This window comes from Panthera uncia, chromosome A2 (genome assembly GCF_023721935.1).
Source record: "Panthera uncia isolate 11264 chromosome A2, Puncia_PCG_1.0, whole genome shotgun sequence".
Lineage (NCBI taxonomy): Eukaryota > Metazoa > Chordata > Mammalia > Carnivora > Felidae > Panthera > Panthera uncia.
The window spans coordinates 71,070,676-71,084,744 of NC_064816.1; the positions used below are offsets into that span (position 1 = coordinate 71,070,676).

General features: G+C 43.0%; 1 protein-coding gene across 1 annotated transcript in view; it reads right to left on the reverse strand.

Moving 5' to 3' along the window:
* POU6F2 (POU class 6 homeobox 2) overlaps window positions 1-14,069 on the reverse strand; it is a 461,044-nt gene that overhangs the window by 54,270 nt on the left and 392,705 nt on the right. The window lies entirely within an intron of this gene.

Here is a 14,069-nt window from a genome sequence, read left to right on the forward strand (position 1 = left end):
CTGGAAAGAAAAGAGTGGAGACTGGGTTCAGGACTAGCCCCAGGAGAGAGTGAGGTGGGCCTTGTGGTTGCAGCGGGCCGTGAGAGTCTTGCCAGGTGGACGAGTGACTTTGAAGAAGTCCCTGGATTTTGTCCCCTAGCCTAAATAAAACCCTGGGGAAATGTCTCCCTTCCTTGAGGTAAGCAGACTGGTTGTGGATTAAAGTAGGTTTGGAGCAGGATTGGAGGGGAGGGACAGATGTGAAGGATTTCTGCAAATAAATTTATCATTTTCGTTTGTGAATTGCAGTTTCTTTTAGGGTCATTGGGTAAGATGGATGCCTCACTCCCTTTCTTCAAGGAAGAAGGAAACCAAAGTCAGTAGAAATAGAAACCTCCAGCCTCTGTGCTCTCAGAGGGTGAGCTTAGGGTTGAGACTTTCAGCGGGGCGGGTGGGCAGGGGGGCTCACCCTGACTATGGGGTTCAAGGCCAATGAGGAAGGTCCTTTGGTGAATGGCCATGTTGATATCTATCTGCTTGCTGTCTAAGCTAATATATGGTCTTCCCTTGGTCTTTTTCCTGGGGCAAGGAAAGAGAGAGGAGAATTTGACTTGGGTTGGGGGGGAACCCACTCAAGGAGGAGGTTATAGCTGCCAAAACCTGTTTTTCCATGGAGACCAATTCAATATTCTTTATCCTGCCAATTTTCCACGCCACAGGTTTTCAGGCCTTCTGACCATGAGGCAAAAGTGTAGCCTGAACTAAAATCTGCATTTAGGTTAATGACTAGATATAAATTCAAGAAACATTTAAACTATTTTCACAGTATTGGTTTTGATACATGAATTTCATTTGTATTTATTCTAGGGTGTTATTTTTTCCCCATATAGTTCCTCTCAAGTACAACGATCGTTGTGTATAATAATGCATTTTCCATCACCCGTTCCCACATCCATGAAATTCCTGCATTTGAGTGGAAGCCTGCCAAGACTAAGACTTGGTGGGAAAAAAATTAATGCCATACGTAATGCAGGTCCCAGAAACTCTTTTTCTACTTTTCTTCTTTACTTTCTCAATTCAGTCTCTCTTCTTTCTTTCTTTTCCTCCTTCCTTCTTTCTTTCCCTCAAAACATATTTTACTGCTTAATTCCTTTGGACCTTTGCCTAGAGTTTTGTATCACCTGATGAGGACGGGAATACTAATTGTCAGAGGAAACATCAAAAAAGGACAGGAATTTAATAATTCTTTTTCCATTAATGTGATATCCTTATCTCTTTGGTTTCTTTATTAATCTATAATCGAATTTCACATAACTGGTTCTACAGAAATCCCATTGACCTGAAGCAGATTTTTTTTTTAAGAAGTGAAAATCCATTTTAAGCTCATTACTTTATGTGTCTTTTGCCTTTATCTCTCTCCTAAAAGACAAGAGTGATTTTCATTTTAAGGAGAAAAAAAATTCTCATTCATCAGTCTAAAAGAAACCCTGTCTTATCCCAGATTACCACCATGGGATTTAAAATTCCTGCTTTTATAGTGTTCTTGTTCTTGGTTTCCTGCTTTTATAGTGTAGATGGAGCAAATCGTGGCAAATAGTTAAGTGAAAACTCTCCCTGCTTTTGGCTTAGCCACCTTCGGGGAAAGAGTTTGTACTGTGTACCTGTTTTCACTCCCAAAGTGAGAAGATTCTTTAGGAATACCTTCCCCAAACTGCAAGGACAGACAGCCTATTAGTACACCATTCTCAGTTCATGTGCCAGCTGCTATGTTTACCCTTCTTTTATGCAATAAAAGTTAAAATTATAATGAAATTCCCCAGGTTCAGACAGATCTCAAAATAAGTTTCTTAAGCTCAAAGAAAAATTAAATCACGTGCAGTTTGATTTTAGTGTTGAAGAGGCCATTTTGTCCCTGAATTTCAGGTGCAAAATTTAGATCAGGACATGCAGAATGTTTTCTGAAGAAGACAGACCATCCTTCGTATTTAACGAAGAGAAAATATTTTTAAATTTTTTTTTAACGTTTATTTATTTTTGAGACAGAGAGACAGAGCATGAACGGGGGAGGGGCAGAGAGAGAGGGAGACACAGAATCGGAAGCAGGCTCCAGGCTCTGAGCCATCAGCCCAGAGCCCGACGCGGGGCTCAAACTCATGGACCGCGAGATCATGACCTGAGCTGAAGTCGGATGCTTAACCGACGGAGCCACCCAGGCGCCCCGAGAAAATATTTTTAGAAATTGTAAGACATTTCCCTAACACCTCGGTCAATCAAAAATTCAAATAGGAAATTATGGAAGTCCTCTCTGGATATGATACTGGAGAATTCCTTCCATTTAGGACGTGAGTGTATTGTTCGGCCATGGTCCTACGTAAAGGACCTTTGCTGTAAATTCAGGCGTTATATCAAGGGTCAGCTATGGTTCTGAATGAGAAACAAAGTGGCTACTTAAGGGCAGGCTCTCAGCCTTTGTGTTACAGGGCCAGGAACGGGTATCCTTGTGCTTCTCTGGAAGGTTGCTTCGGCAACCACAGATGTACAGATTTTGGTGATTTTTAATGTTTATTTCCTCTATATCCCGGTCCTAGTTTCCTCCCTTTGCTGCCTTTCCCTCTTAATGGAGCAAATGCCGACTTGATGACTCTCTTATTTCTTGCCCTGCATCCCTAGGTCTTTGCGAAAGGCCTGGGGGCTCTGGGGAGATGCCTTGCTGGCCCCTGGACGTAGAGCTAGAACTGAAGGCGAGGAGTTGTGGCGCGTGCAGACGGCGGGTACTAGTCAGTGTGCAAGTTGACAGCATTTCAGGTGGGCCATTGGAGTTGTTGATGGATACAGCTTCATAAATATCTTTGGGCCTTTCTGCCCGTGACTGCCAAGGCAGGGATGTAATATGCATCAACATATGTGGCAGGGAGGGGGAGGGAATGGGAGGGAAGCCATAAATGTTTCCTTCATCACCTCGGGTCATGTCACTCTGTATTGTCCCCAGTCATGTCATATTAGCAGTGTTCCTATCACCACTTCTTCTTGATTGGAGACTCAGGGTAGATTTGGACAGCGGGGAGCCCAGGCACAACAAATGTACATAATGAGCACGTTGGCATTCTAGGACCAACTGGATATTTTGAAGTTGCTGCCAAGTTTATGCGTTCAGATCTTTCATTGCCAATGTGCCTAAGCAGCAGAGGGATGGCCCAAATGAAGTCTGATTGTATTACATACTTGCATTTTCCACAGACTGACTCGAAAGTCATGCTGAATTCTAGTGCAGGCTTGTTTATAAATGTGGAAGCTCCAAAAGCAAGGATTTGCAGATCCTTGGCTGTTTTAACAAATGGATTCTGGGACTTGAATCCATCAAGCTATGGTTGTATAATTCATAGATAGTCTAAAAAAACCTACTAAGAGAAGAAACACTAATTTTTAAAAAAAATTTTAAAAATGTTTTAATTTATTTTTGAAGGAGAGAGAGAGAGAGAGCATGAGCAGGGGAGGAACAGAGAGGGAGGGAGACACAGAATCTGACGCAGGCTCCAGGCTCTGAGCTGCCAGCACAGAGTGCGAAGCGAGGCTCGAACTCATGAACTGTGAGATCATGACCTGAGCCGAAGTCGGACCCCCAACCGACTGAGCCACCCAGGTGCCCGAAGAAACACTAATTTATTAAGATGGCCCCTGGCCTCCCCCGTTTTAGAGAATAAAATAACAGAGAATAATTATTAAAAATAGTTTTGTACCAGCAAGGAAGGGCTCAGAGCCCTGCCCATCCATGCATGCAGGGGAGGGCACCGGCTTTGAAACCAGACTGTCTTGGGTTGTGACTAAGTAAACCACGTCTCATCGTGTCATGGGTAAAATGGGTGTAAAGAAGGTACCATCCACAGAGTCACAATGAGGAAGAAATGAGCTACTACATACAAAAGTTGTAGAATAACAGTTGGCATATATTAAGTTCTCAATAAACGTCAGCTATCGTTCTCACTGTTCATATTGTGCATGAAGATTTTGAACTCATCAGTGTATCAGAATTAGAGCTCACCTTTATAAATATCTTTTCCCTTTGGAAATAATGTGGACACAGGCAACTGTGTTCTCCATATTTATATTTTAACTGTATTTTCTGATTTTATTTTGCTTATTCTTACAGAGTAGCTTGAAGGAAGCTCCTAGCTAACTAACGTGATTATTAGAGGAGGTTTCATGACTTAAAAGACAAATAGGCCACTTAAAAAGATTTCAGGCTGGAGGACATCAAAAAGAAGAATGGAAAACTTGACTTTACCTGCTTGTCTTGGGCTTCCTCATACTTGATTATTTATAGAGAAATTTATGGAGAAAGCAGTGTTTGGCCTGTGAGGCCAGGGTTGGTCATGGCAGACCAGTGAGAGGAGACCTTCTTTCTAGCATATCAGACTCATTCTTAGTTTACAACATTTGTTAGGTTTCCACAAGGACGCCCATTTTGGTGTTTAATTCCTGCTTCATGTCAAAATATTGTGAGTGACTCTATCCCACAGTTGCTGATTTGAGAGTGAAGGCAGTGAAGGATTTGCAATGGCTTACATCTACATCCATACATCAATATGGATATTAGTGCTCATTTCATAATGAGAAAAAAATCCATATTCCCAGATCTCCACTGCTTTGTATACATCTTTTTTATCTGAACACACGAGGTGGCAATGAGAGGAAAAACTTCAATTAGAGTCTCTTCCAGGAGCACTCTTAGATGATGTCATACATATGACATCATAAAAATGTTACCACAGGGGCTCAGTTGGCCGAGTGTCCAACTCTTGATTTCGGCTCAGGTCATGATTTCAGTTCAGGTCAAGCTTGCGGCTCTTTCTCTCTCTCTCCAAAAAGAAAGATGTCAGCATAAATTACGTCACTACATGGTGTAGGGGTGTCTTTGCTTTACCTTCTCTCTCTCTGAAAGACTCACAACCTCCATCCCGGTAAAGAATTCAGGTTTCTTGAATCTGAGCATTAGTAATCATGATACTATTCATGAAAAGTTTGCTGATCGTGGCATTCAATTTTTTAAATATTAAAAAAAATTATTTGAGAGAGAGGGAGAACATGAGTAGGGGAGGGGGCAGAGGGAAAGAGAGAGAAAGAGAGAGAGAGAGAGAGAGAGAGAGAGAGAGAATCCCAAGTAGGTTCCACACTCATCTCAGAGCCTGACACGGAGCTTGATCCCATGACCCTGGGATCATGACCTGAGCCAAAATCAAGAGTTGGACCCTCAACTGACTGAGTCACCCAGGTGCCCTTACAGTATTCTATTCTTATGAATCTTATTTACAAAAATATAGCAGCATGAGGCAGCTTAGCTATGACATTATGTTCTATGTTTATGCCTTTATTCCAAGAGGGAGTTATGAATGCAGCAGGCTTAAAACCTTTCCTTGAAGCATAATTGGCCATGATCTATAGTTTTATCATTCTCCTCATGAGCTATGTGGATTTCATAGAGTATGGATTTTGGAGCAGCTCTTTTTGCTACTAACTTCTCAATTTAGAACCCTGAAACCAGGGCGCCATTTGTTTTAAATGAGGATGTTCATAAATGCATTTGTCACTGTTGCTTCCCATTTAAGGTCCAAGTGACTTGCAGCGGCTGCCTAGAAACAGGAGGGCAAATGTGGCTTTCCGAGTTCATTTACATGCATTAGGTCCTTGACTTTTCTTAAGCTGTAGACGTGAAAAATGTGTCTCTTGGTCCCTTGGGACCCTTTTGGCCAAATCGGTGCTTCCATTTATTACCCTCAAGTCTTCTCTTAAAAGGTCAAGGAAATACCAGTAGACAAATGTTGGAAGGTGGCCATATTTATCTCAAAAACCTATTTGATGTGGGTTTTATCCTACAAGGCTATCCCCATGGGTCTCATGATTATTATGTTACAAAACTCTCATAACAGTTCGAGATCAGTTTTGTGAGTTTTAATATTGAGCCATGCTTTGCCACTCATCTTCTGCCCATTTCCCTGCAGAGATGGCAATGGACGAGTTGCCGACCATCCAACTTTCTGCCCACCGGAAGTCTCCGGCTGAAGTGCCTGAGGTTTGCAGCAATGACCCAGGCACTACAACATCTTAAACTATCTTTGGTTCATCAGTGTAAAATCACATTGATTCCAGGATAGTTTTAGAATAAGTTTTATTTTATGACAAAACTGCAAGTATAGTATCTTCTTAATAATCCTCTAATCTCCAGGCATATTTGTTAACAGAGGAGTTTTTTTAAATGACCTAATGTTTGAAGTTGGGTTTCCCAGAAACAGGATGGGGAAGGGAAGGATTCTTGTCCCGGGGAGGCTGTAGAGTGTGAGTCAGTCTTCAGAGCTGTCCCAGCCCAAGGCAAGGGAGTTGGATGTTCTCACTGGGCACTCAACAGTCCTAGTCGACAGCCCCTGGGGTCAAGGATGGGTTGGAAATCTAATCCCTGGCACTGTTGGTTCTTTGCTCTCGGGGTAAAGCTCATACTGGAGGCTGAGGGATGGGAGAAAAGCTGCAGGCGCTGGTTGCTGAAAACCCCGCAAAAGTGTAAAGGCAACTCATGGAAATTGGATTCCAGGGGACCCAGGTGGAACATTATCATTACCCGCTACAGTGCAAACATCACTTCCTTTCACTCATTAATGTCTTCTTCCCGCAAACATTGATTCAGTGCCCACCATGTGGTGGGCACAGTATGAGGGGAAACTGACATGACATGTTCCCTACCCTCATGGGGCTTAGGGTCAAACAGGGAAAAAGACATTGTTGGGGAGGGAAGGGAAGCAGGAAGAGATGAGCTGTGTAAGGAGCAGTATCCAGACCTGGAGAGGGTGGCAGTCTGGGGTGGGGGGTGGTGAGAGACATGGTGGGTCCAAAGAGACCTGGGATGAGCAGCTCTGAGTCTTTTCACCTATGCTTGCTCAGAGTTGCACAGAGATGTGACTGACAATGGATGAGCCATTCTACCTGAAGGGATTAAGAGGTTGAATTCTGGAACCAGATTGCCTGAGTAACTGTAGTCTGTACGCTTTGTGCCCCCTCCCTTCATATGCTGAAATCTTAACCCCCAAAGATGATGGTATTAGAAGGAGGGGCCTTTGGGACGAGCTTACATCACAAGGGGGGGAGCCCTCATGAATGAGATTAATGCCTTATAAAAGAGATCTTATAGACATCCCTAGCCCCTTCCACCATGTGAGGACACAGTGAGAAGGCGAGGTGAACCAGAAAGAGGCTCTGGCCAGAACCTGACTATGCTGGTGCCTCACCCTTGGATTTGCCAGCCACCAGAACTGTGAGAAATAAATTTCTGTTGTTTGTAAGCCACCCAGTATTTCATTAGTACAGCCTGACTGGACGGAGACACTTTCTGTGTTCAGGTTTCTTCAGTTTTAGTAAAATGGGAATTTTTTATTTAGTTTATTTATTCATTTTGAGATACAGCATGAACAGGGCTGAGAGAGAGAGAGAGAGAGAATCCCAAGCTGATAGCACAGAGCCTGATGTGGGGTTCGAACTCATGAACTGTGAGATCAGGACCTGAGTGGAAACCAAGAGTTGAATGCTCAACTGACTCAGCCACCCAGGCGCCCCAGTAAAATGGGAATGTTAATAGTGGCCATGACTTCACAGGGTTGTGAAAAACCACACAAGTTGCCATATACAAAACACTGGAGGAATTTCTGGCACCCAGGAAGCATTATATATGTTTTGTTGTAGGAATTTTTATTCCTTCTAGGAACTTCTGGTCATGCTGTTGTAGGATTGGGCTCTCTCTGGCCCTCACTTCCCACAGGGCAGTAACACTGGTCCTTTCACAGATCCTCAATGATGTCAGCATGCTCACATTTGCTAGGTCTGCATCTGGATCTCTCTTTCCCACTCGCACACCTCTTCTCCCAGGTCACCCCTTAGAGACACCTGCCTTGACCACACTATCTGCCTTTCTTTCAGAGATTCACTTCAAGACCTGCATAAGGAGACGATAGGACGTCGGGGATGTTTCTACATAATCCATGGTGAGGTGGGGAGAGAGATGGGGTGGAGAAGGCGGTCTCGGGTTGAGCGTCTGGAAGCTGGGGGTAGACATGCGTGGTTTGTTCTACTACTTGCTTTACTTTTGTGTACACTTGCAATTTCCCACAATCAAGTTTTTTAAAACTTCCCTCACAGCACTAATAGGGCCTGATATTTTCATTTGTTCATTCCCATTATCCTCCTCTCTCGAATATGGATTTTAGTTCACTGCTCTAGCTTTGAATCCGTCAACAGTGCCAGGCCCCCAATGGGCCCTCAATCAACATTTATTGAATGAACATAGGAAGGGGTGAGTCGAGGATATCTAGGCCTGACCAGGATCTTGGTGGGAGTTTGGCCCTTTAATATTTACAGAAAAGGGTAAAAATTTGGCAGGCAAATTTGTCTAAACTCTTCTTCTCCTTCTCCTCCTCCTCGTCCTCTTCGTTGTTGTTCTTCTTCTTCTTCTTCTTCTTCTTCTTCTTCCTTCTTCTTCTTCAATACAGCACCACGCTTTACAGTCTTTCACACTACACAGAACTGACTGGCCAGAGCCTCAGAGGACATGATGACCCCATCCTGAGAGTCTTGAATAATCCCTAATGTGTGACTTCATCCTGTGAGTCAGCACTTTTAGGCCTCCTCTCAGCAGCTCAGGCAGATTCCTGCAAGGAATCCTGGGATACTCCAGGATATAAAACTCAGTAATGGCTGCATCTAAAGATGAAGGCCCAGCGATTCCCTGGACATCGTGGACCCCAAGTCCCAGATGTCCCTGGAAATTGCATGCCTGGAAATGAGTGTGGGTAGGGCCGGGGGGAGGGCTTAATCTTTAGGTTTCATATTACCTGGGTGCTTCAGGATAAGGAGGCAGGGAACGAAGCTTTTCTATTTTTATTATTGGGCTGTGGTGGTGGACATGGAAGGGTTGTTGCGAGTCTACATCCCCAGCCCAGCCTCGTGAGCTAGACAGAGCAAAGCCCATGTAGACAGCAGCATGGGTGGGAACAGAAAGGGCTGTTTCCCCAGATGAGGATGAACTTATCTGTCCCTGGGCATAAATATTGCTGCTTTGAGGCCAGGTGACGGTGTGGATCACTTAAGGAGGGATACACTCTCCTTTGTGCAGCCTCACTGTGCTGGGATTTCAGGAGGTGTCTGGCCACTTGGGCAGTTAGATGACTTATGGCTCCTGGAGGCCCTGGATGTAGAGGCAGAAGTGAGGGTCTACTCAGATGGCTTCACAAACTCTGGACATCACTGCAGGTGGACAGAGGGGACTCTGAGAGCAGACATGCATGCCCTAGAGAATATTCTAGAAGTACTCTGGAGAAAAAGGTAGATCTTGCAAAGGGTCCGGGTCCAGGTAATGCAGGGTGATCAACAGATCTGTAAGGAGGGAGCAGGGACATTTGAGGAGAGGAAGGAAATAAACAAGGGTGGGCAGCATACTGTGATTTTGTGGCAAACTACTAGGAAGTTCTTTGAAGGGATGCATTTCTTCTTCATTTTTAAATTTACTGATAAAATAGTCAAGCCCAGAGTTGAAGGGGGGGGGGGGCAGGGGGGGAATGTTAGCCTTTAACTCAACCCAATGCATTTGATTTTGAAGTAGAGAGGTCGGCATTATGGAAACATACCAACTCTAAATCAGATTTTATCCAAGTTATATGCAGCCCAATACTGTGTTACCACAAGCTTACACATCTCATTTCCTTTTCTGTCTAGTCCTCCATTTAATAACCTGAAAATCTATCTCTTTATTGAGTTTCATGCTATTTTCTTACTTACATACAATAGTGCTGCTCTTACCAATTGCCTATTGTCATGGCACATTAGTTAGGTGAATTTGTTGATATTTCAAAATTACTCTTTCTGTATTTTTTATTCTATCATCCAGTTTAAACAAGTGGTCGGGAGCACTCCTGTGATGAAGCAAGGCTATACTTTTTTTTTTTTTTTAAGAATAAGTTGCTGCCACAGTACAATAGTTGGTAATATTCTGGTTTGTAGCTGTGGGGACCTACAGCTCACTCCTTCCCCGCCCGTGCCTAATTTACTTACAGTAGTCCCCAGCTCAAAGGAAGACGAAGCATGGGAGCCTCCAGACAATTTTGTTCATGAAATGTTTCCCAGCGACTATGGTACAGGCTGTAAGTCAGACCCCTCTTGTAAGTCAGACACAAGCCCTCTTTTCTCAAGGGGCTTCCGGTCTAATCCATAGCTATTGATTTTGACCTCTTGTACCTGTGGTCCTATAATAAAGGGGTGTTCTGAACTCAGGTGAGGAGCCCTCAGTAGGCCTCAGGCAACCAGACCACTTGGGAACTGAATTTTAAAGGCTGATGAGGAGTTGACTGGGAAAAAGGTGGGAAGGGGAGAAAACTCTTCAATCGCTGGCAATAGCAGGATAGCTGCATGGAGGCAAGAGGTGGCGTTTGGTAGATCTGGAGCCACTACATTGGCACGTGGATATTCTGGAAACATGAAGTGGAGAAAGAAGTGGCAGAGATGAGGTAAAGCATGGGATTATGGAGGGATGACTCTGTCACTTTCAGGGGTTTGTCCTTCATTCTATAGGCAAGAGTGGAGAGAGATGATCAGATCTGACGTTCACAATGGTCACTTGGGAGACTGAGTGGAACTGGCTGAGAGTGGGTCAGACTAGAGCCTGCCGGAGCAAGGACAGGGGCAGGGGGCTGCCCTGTACTGGAGAAGGGGTGTGGCTCGGGGTAACTTTGCACACAGAACACAGTCTAGTTCATGTTCACTGACTCAGCAAACATGGAGCATCAACTATACGTCAGGTACAGTGATATGGTCTTTCCCCCAAAGAGCTTTTAAGGTATGGGGGAGGCAGAGACATAGACAAATCAAGAGCCAATGGTGCAAATCAAAACCATAATGAGATATGGCTCACACCTGTTAGGATGGCTATCTTCAAAAAGACAAGAAGTAGCAAATGTTGACAAGGATGTGGCGAAAAGGGAATCCTCCTGCACTGTTGGTGGGAATGCAAACTGGTTTAGCCACTGTGGAAAACAGTATGGAGGCTCCTCAAAAAGTTAAAAATAGAATTACTATATGATCCAGCAATCCCACTTCTGGGTATTTATCCAAAGAATACAAAAACACTCACTAACTTGTAAAGATATCTGCACCCCCATGTTCACTGCAGTCATTATTTATAATAGCCAAGATATGGAAACAATCTAAATGTCCCTTGTGATTTTATATATATTATTATATGTATAATATATAATAATATTATATAACAAATAAATATATATTTCTTATATAATATTATTGATATTAAAACACTAATATATATTAATATCACTCTATGTTATTTACACATAATGATATATATAATATTATTTAGCCATAAAAAATAATGCAATCTTACCATTTGCAACAACACAGATGGACCTCAAGTTGTATTATGCTATGTGAAATAAGTCATACAAAGACTAGTACTGTATGATCTCACTTATGTGTGGAACAACAAAAATAACCACAACCCCCCCCCCCCCCCCCCCCCCCACCCAGCTCATAGATACAGAGAATAGATTAGTGGTTGCCAGAAGCAAAGGGTGGTGTGGGCCAAATGGGTGAAAGGGATCAAAAGGTACACACTTCCAGTTATGAGATAAGTAAGCCATGGAATATAATGGCATGGCAACTATAGTTAATAACACGGTGTTGCACAGTTGAGAATTGCTGAGAGCAAATCTTAAAGTCCCCATCACAAGAGAAAAAGAATTTTGTAACTATGCGTAGCGATGGATGTTAACTAGACTGATTTTGTAATATCTACAAATATCAAATCGTTATATTATACACCTGAAACAGTATGATGTTATATGTCAATTATACCTCAATTTAAAAAAAAGAGAGAGAGAACCAATGGGTACGAGCCAGGATAGGTGTGTGCTCAGCGAGCTGGGGTAATATTGGGCAACTGGATAGTTCAGTGGGGACAGAGAGAGGCATCAGGGAAGCCGCAGGAAATAACTAATAGGAGCTCAATCCTGAATAAATGGCAGATCAATTAAGCAGATAGGAGAAGAAGGGCAACTGGAGAAGAGAAGTACAAAGTTATGGAAACATCTTAGAGTTCCTGGTGTCTTCTGAATGGCCACAGGACAGTTAGGGCAGGAAATGGGGTTAGGAAAGTTCTGGGCTGGGTTCTGAAGCAGAGAAAGAAGGTAGGAAAGTCTACATTAGAGAGCACGTGTGTGCGGGGCACGCGTGTGTTCATACGGTACAGAGCGTTCATCTCCCTAGTGACTTCCCAGCAAACTGTCGCTACAAAAGTGCCTGAATATTCACATCCACATCGTGGAAGTAGCCTTAATGGCTTTGCAGCACAGGAAACAACACTAATTGATAGTCATTGAATCATAACATCCTTTCATATATTTTATATAAAGGGAAATCTCAACTGCTGACCGACCAAAAATTAACAATTGAATTTTGATAAAATACAGAAGGTTCCCTGTTACAAAAAATTACAAAGATGGATTGTAAGTGATCAACTGTATCCATGTATCCACCTTGGTATCCATGACTGGGTCCCTGTGTGGAGATTGAGCTGTGATTTTATAAATTAATTATACGGGTTGCATTAATCGATAAGATTTCAGGTCTCTGACATTCTGCCCAGAGAAGATGAGAGTCTGTATTTACTTTGGAGCTATTTTACTCCCGAATATGTATATTTTGTATAGATAGATACTGATTTTGCTAATGAAACTCAAGAAAATTTTCATCAACTCCAAATCAAGTTAAACTTATCACTTATAAGGAACAAATCATATGTTTCTTCTTCCTTTCCTTCCAATAACCACATTGGTTATTAAAATGTGCTTGTAACAAATATGACACATAATATCTTGGTTTTATCTACCCACTGGCAAATGAAGCGCCTGTTTAAACTGTTACTGAATTTTATTATTATGCATAATGGCTTGCTTGCCCCATAAAATATACTCACTGAACAGCTATTGTACAAGAAGCTAGTCAGAAGATGAGCTTTTCTTCCCACAAAACAATACTACAGTTGGGTCATGCATTACTTTTCCCCAAGGACCAGCATAAATCAACCCATTTATTGGTCTGCAATTGAATCTTAGAATATCTACTTTCTTGAATTCACAATAAGGGTCAGATTTACCAATTTAAACTATGAGATGAAGAAAATGCTGGTTTTGGTCACGTCACACCCATCTTTAAGTGGGTGTCCTTTTGCAGCCCTAGGCTAAACCCTATGAGGGTCCCTTCCTTGTAAAGAGTAGAGGTTTTTGGCAGATGGCACATGCGCACATCACGAGAGCAGCGGCCACACCCACATCAGCCGCGCTGCAGCCGCGTGCGCGCAAGAGAACTTTGCCATTAGGAAAAACAAATGGTCCAAATTATTAGAGGAAATACGATTCTGTAGAAAGAGGAAGATAAGTACACGAAAGAGAAAGCAGAAAACACGGCCCGAATGCTCAGAGGTAAATAAAATCCTTCTGCGCTCGCAAAATATATTGGTTATAGGTTGTTCTAAAAACATTAAGCCCACAGTAAGAACCACTACCTGTAGGAGCCGTAAGCCAAGAAAATATAAAAAGTTGTTGTATAGATCGTTCGGGAAGTTTCCATTAATAAAACCGAACACGGGTTAAAAAACATAAAGCTTAATCTCACCGAGAGCAAAGGCAAAGCTGTGTCAGAGTTTTCCGCATGTAGGGAGAAGAGGGCAGAAAGTCACTGAAGAAATCAGTCTACCCAATCAGCAAGGAGAAAAATATGTTTAAAAATTTCTTGCCAATAGTGGGAACTATTGAGAAATGTCTGGCCCTGCGTTTACAGGCAGGAACTAGGTAACCAGTGATGGAGAGGGGAATGTGAAATCGCTGTTAGTCAGGGTCCCCGGGCACTCCTGAGTCAGCAGCTGACTGGTTGTGCGTGCTTCCTTGCTCTGTCCAAGCTCGATCTGCTTGCCCATAAAATGAGAAGGTTGAGCTAGATCGGTGGTTCTCAAAAACGGTCTCCGATGGGCAGTTAAGCCACAGCAGTTTTGG